Raw genomic sequence first — 6,172 nt, 5'->3', positions numbered from 1 at the left:
GTGCCGATTTTAAAGCAGCCCGATATATCATTACTTTTGGAAAAGCAGATGGGCTGGTCCTTGGCATGTCCTCGATAGGTGAAGTCTGAGGCCTTTACTGGTTGAATATGAACACTGGAATGTCCTCCCACTGCCCAGGTGTCATTGGTGTAAATCACCACCTCCTCATGCTGTCATGTTACAGGTTGCAGCAATGGAGGACTGGGCAGGTAGGCCCAGTGAACCGCCGCAGAGGCTCCAGGGGCGGCCGCGACCAGGGCTAACATAGCCAGAAACAGCCGTTCAGGAGTGACCTCCATTCTCTGGTTCTGCACCATCCTCCTCGCCTGGTCGGTCAGTCGCGCGAGGGTCTCCGTCACCGAGTTCGAGGACGCTGGGTTCCGTCGAGGCGGGGCTCGGCCGTGCAGGGAGAAGTTTCTCATCCGGTCCTCGAGTGTTCTGGGACGCGTGTCGTACCAGCCTCTCCGGGAGCCACCTCGGCGCTTCGGCATCCTGTGGAAAAACACACACATGCCCTCGGCCCCAGATTAATACCGGATCCGGCCCATGCCAAGCCCCATCAAGGGGATCCTTCCATCTCACCAGAGCTTGGTGTTTGGATAAAATCTGCTGCCAAAGCCGCTGGGCTGCAGAGTGACCTTCAGCATCCAAAATTAAAAAATTAAGAATAAAAAGAGCATGATTTAACTGATTCTGTGGGGTTAGGGGGTACAGCTCCCCCTTTTTTATTTTAATTAATTGATTTTTGAGGGTGCTGTGCGCACGCTCGACTATGCCTTGGCCCTGTGGGTTGTAAGGGATTCCAGTCTTGCTCTGAATTCCTAGTTGGGCGCAAAAATTCTGAAAACGCTGGCTAGTGTAACCAGGGCCATTATCAGTTTTTATTATTTTAGGTTGTCCTATAATGGCCATGCAGCGTAAGCAGTGAGCAATAACTTGAGTATTAGATTCACCCGGCAAGGCCGAGGCTACTATAAAGCCTGAATATGTGTCTACTGTAATATGAATAAATTTTTGTCTACCAAAGCTAGGGATATGAGTGACATCCATTTGCCATAGATGGTTGGGGAGCAGCCCTCGGGGGTTGACTCCATAATGAGGAATAGTAGTAAGAGCAGGACATGTGGGGCAGTCTTTTACTATTTGACGAGCCGCCTCTCTGGTGATTTTGAACTGGAGTCGGAGAGTATGCGCATTTTGGTGGTGCAGGGCATGGGATGCCTGGGCGGCGGGCACTCCGATGAGGTAAAGTTGGGTAGCTTCATCTGCCCGTCTATTGCCATCAGCTAAAGGCCCAGGTAAATTAGTGTGGGCGCGGATGTGCCCAAAATAACAAGAGTGACTGCGATTTAAAATGGCTGTTTGTATGGCCAGAAATAATTGCTGCACAGTGGAGTTAGTGGTGCCAATAAAGGGCACGGTTTCAATACATGAGAGCCCTCGGACTACGTAGTGACTGTCAGATATGATGTTTATAGGCTCGTGTGCAAAGTCAACAAGCACCCGACACACAGCAGCCAATTCAACCTCTTGGGCTGAAGAATAGGGGGTGGCCCATCTGACAACTCGTTGCTCATGCACATAGGCGGCGGTGCCCGATGAAGAGCCATCGGTAAATACCGTGTCAGCATCGGGTAAAGGCTGGTCCGTCACTATCTTAGGAAAGATAACAGAATGCCTGAGAAAAAACTGTAAAAGTTTATTTGGAGGGTAATGATTGTCTACCTGTCCTGGGAATTCAGCTAGAGCAATGCCCCAAGGTGTGCATTTCTGGAATAACCAGTTTATCTGGGCCTGAGAATAAGGCACTAAGATGGCCGCAGGCTCGCGCCCGAAATACCGGCAGGATTCTTCCCGTACATGTTGAATAAGAATTGCCACATGCTCGTAATAAGGGCTTAGCACCCGAGCAGGTGAGGACGGGAGATGCACCCAGCGGAGTGGGCGATCCTGCCATAGGACGGCCGTGGGGGAGTGGGTGGTGGCCAGGATGCAGGCATACCAAGGCTTGCTATAATCACAGAAAGTCGCCTGCTGTGATTTTATGGCTGTCTCGACCCTTTGTAGGGCCGCCTGTCCCGCCTGTGTAAGTTGTCTTGGCGAAGACGGGCTTGAGTCACCCTTGAGAATGTCAAACAGGGGTTTTAACTCTCCAGTGGTTAGGCCTAAATAGGGTCTGATCCAATTAATGTCTCCAAGCAGCTTTTGAAAGTCATTTAAAGTACGGAGGTCGTCCACTCTGAGGGACACCTTCTGACAAGAAAATAGGTCAGGCTGAAGATGAAACCCCAAGTAAGCAAATGGTGGGTGGCGCTGCACCTTCTCTGGGGAGATAATCAAACCCTGCTTACTTAAGTCCTGTTCAAGGTCTGCAAAAGCCCTAAGTAAAATTCCTTCCTGACTAGCTGCAATTAATATATCATCCATATAGTGACATAGGTAAACAGTGGGGTAGCCCCGTCGGACTCGGGACAGAGCTGCGGCTACAAATTTTTGACACAAGGTGGGGCTATTTGCCATCCCCTGCGGCAGCACTCTCCACTGGTATCGTTGCATGGGTTCTTTGAAATTTGCTGATGGGACACTAAAAGCAAATCTTTTGCAATCCTGGGGATGAAGGGGAATAGTATAAAAACAGTCTTTCAGGTCAGTAATGATTTTGAAAGTGTCTCGGGGGATGGCCGCAGGAGTGGGCAGTCCTGGCTGAAGAGCACCCATAATTTCCATAGTCTCATTAACTTTTCTTAAATCCTGGAGCAATCTCCATTTTTCAGATTTCTTTTTAATAATAAATATGGGGGAATTCCAGGGGGAGTTAGAAGGCTCTATGTGGCCCTGCCGGAGCTGGTCCTGCACCAGGTCCTTAGCGGCAGCTATTTTCTCCTCAGACAGGGGCCATTGATCTACCCACACAGGCTGATCTGATTTCCATATTATCTTATCAGCGTGGGTAATAGGAATATCAAAGGCCCCACCCGGGGTCGTTGATTTGACCCGGCCCTTTCTGTGCTAGGGCAAGCAGGGCACGCTCTCGGGGGTCTAGTATTTTAACCCCTGCCTGTCCAGCGTGCGGCAAGGCAGTCCTCGCTGCAGCAGCACCAAAACCCGTCCCAGGGTAACTAGGGGGGTCATCTGTACCTCCTCTCATCCCGCCAGAGCCTGGACCCTGTAAGAGATCTCTCATCTGTTGTAACAGATCCTGCATCTTGCTCTGTACCTCCTCCGCGGTGGCTGCGGAGGGGGTAGGGCCAGACCTTTTTGTGCACTCTTCAGAAAGAAAAGCAAACTCCCCATATCTCTCTCTCTCATACTCTGCAGTGGCTTCTTCAAGATCCCCCTCTTCCTTAGGGGTGAGTCTATCAGGCCGGCTATTGCCAACAAGAGGCCCCGGCTCAAGCGGGGGAGCGGTGGCCACATCCTCAGAGTGTGGATCTTTCACAGAGTCAGCACGAACCTCTAGGGGAGGATTCATGCGGGTGCCTTCATGGCGTGGGTCAAGGCTGTCCCTAACCAAATTCCAAAGAGAAAAAGTTTCTACTGGCATCTTTTGGGGTCCATGGGCCTGAAAATATCCCTGCAAGCGTTCTCCTACCTTGTTCCAAGTTTCTAAACTCACCGTGCCCTCCTCAGGGAACCAGGGGCACACTTCCTCCACAAACTGCAAAAATGTACGCAGTTGCGAGGTACTAATCTTGGTGCCCCTAGAACGGAGCATTGTTTTTAAGACTTGTGCGAACAGCATCCTACTATTCTCCTGTCCCATAATTTCTTACTCCCGATATACTAACCGCCCTCCCTGCTACCCCTTCACTTACCCGGTAGCGTTGCGCGCGTTCCCCGAGCGGTGTCCTCTACCGTCGTCCCAGGTTTTCAGGTCCCTGTTCGGGCGCCACTTGCCGGAGCCAGCCGGCAGGCGAACGAGGACCTGATTGAGGGGGTGAGGATTAGAAAAGAAAGACACAGAGAAAAGAATGGGATCGGGAGGGCTGCAGCCAAGGCAGAGCTGAGCTGAGCTGAGCCAGGCTGGGCCCCGAGTTTATTGTTTTACTCCTTTATATAGTACACCAAGCCACAATACCCAAAACAGTGACCTTTTACCTAGTTCCTGCTCTGCACAAACATTCTTGTTTGTCTAGACACTCTGTCTCCAAGGCAAGGTCTTTGTGTAGGGTTTCTACTCCCTAAAGCAAAGGATACTATGTAATCTTAACTAAGCTACAGGAGGCAGAGGTGCTAGCTCTGCCGACCCACCCTGCGGGTCAACGTGCCAGAGATTTCTCTCTAAGGCGGCGCTAGGGTCGGCGAGCCCCTGGCGATATTCCAGGGCAGCACCCTACCAGGGAGACTATTCATGAGGGGCAGCCAGCCGGCTCCCCACATAAACCCCTATTTGACATTCTTAAGGGTGACTCAAGCCCGTCTTCGCCCAGGCAACTTACACAGGCGGGACGAGCAGCCCTACAGAAGGTTGAGACAGCCATAAAATTACAGCAGGCAACCTTTTGTGATTATAATAAGCCTTGGTATGCCTGCATATTGGCCACCAGCCACTCCCCCACGGCCGTCCTATGGCAGGATCGCCCACTTCGTTGGGTGCATCTCCCGTCCTCACCTGCTCGGGTGCTAACCCCTTACTATGAGCATGTAGCAATTCTTATTCAACATGTACGGGAAGAATCCTGCCGGTATTTCGGGCGCGAGCCTGCGGCCATCTTAGTGCCTTATTCTCAGGCCCAGATAAACTGGTTATTCCAGAAATGCACACCTTGGGGCATTGCTCTAGCTGAATTCCCAGGACAGGTAGACAATCATTACCCTCCAAATAAACTTTTACAGTTTTTTCTCAGGCATTCTATTATCTTTCCTAAGATAGTGACGGACCAGCCTTTACCAGCCTTTACCCGATGCTGACACGGTATTTACCGATGGCTCTTCATCGGGCACCGCCGCCTATGTGCATGAGCAACAAGTTGTCAGATGGGCCACCCCCTATTCTTCAGCCCAAGAGGTTGAATTGGCTGCTGTGTGTCGGGTGCTTGTTGACTTTGCACACGAGCCTATAAACATCATATCTGACAGTCACTATGTAGTCCGAGGGCTCTCATGTATTGAAACCGTGCCCTTTATTGGCACCACTAACTCCACTGTGCAGCAATTATTTCTGGCCATACAAACAGCCATTTTAAATCGCAGTCACCCTTGCTATTTTGGGCACGTTCGCGCCCACACTAATTTACCAGGGCCCTTAACTGAAGGCAATAGACGGGCGGACGAAGCCACCCGACTTTACCTCGTCGGAGTGCCCGCCGCCCAGGCATCCCATGCCCTGCACTACCAAAATGCACATACTCTCCGACTACAATTCAAAATTACCAGGGAGGCGGCTCGTCAAATAGTAAAAGACTGCCCCACATGTCCTGCTCTTACTACTGTTCCTCATTATGGAGTCAACCCCCGAGGGCTGCTCCCCAACCATCTATGGCAAATGGATGTCACTCATATCCCTAGCTTTGGTAGACAAAAATTTGTTCATGTTACAGTAGACACATATTCAGGCTTTATAGTAGCCTCGGCCTTGCCGGGTGAATCTAGTACTCAAGTTATTGCTCACTGCTTACGCTGTATGGCCGTTATAGGACAACCTAAGGTAATTAAAACTGATAATGGCCCAGGTTACACCAGTCGGCGGTTTCAGACTTTTTGTGCCCAGTTAGGAATTCAGAGCAAGACTGGAATTCCCTACAACCCACAGGGCCAAGGCATAGTCGAGCGTGCGCACAGCACCCTCAAAAATCAGTTAATTAAAATAAAAAAGGGGGAGCTGTACCCCCTAACCCCACAGAATCAGTTAAATCATGCTCTTTTTATTCTTAATTTTTTAATTTTGGATGCTGAAGGTCACTCTGCAGCCCAGCGGCTTTGGCAGCAGATTTTATCCAAACACCAAGCTCTGGTGAGATGGAAGGATCCCCTTGATGGGGCTTGGCATGGGCCGGATCCGGTATTAATCTGGGGCCGAGGGCATGTGTGTGTTTTCCCGCAGGATGCCGAAGCGCCAAGGTGGCTCCCGGAGAGGCTGGTACGACACGCGTCCCAGGACACTTGTGGACCGGATGAGAAACCTCTCCATACACGACCGAGCCCCGCCTCGACGGAACCCAGCGTCCTCGAA

This window comes from Miniopterus schreibersii, assembly GCF_964146895.1.
Source record: "Miniopterus schreibersii genome assembly, chromosome: 3".
Taxonomy (NCBI): Eukaryota; Metazoa; Chordata; class Mammalia; order Chiroptera; family Miniopteridae; genus Miniopterus; species Miniopterus schreibersii.
The sequence above is the reverse complement of the archived record's forward strand: the minus strand, read 5'-3'. Positions refer to the sequence as shown.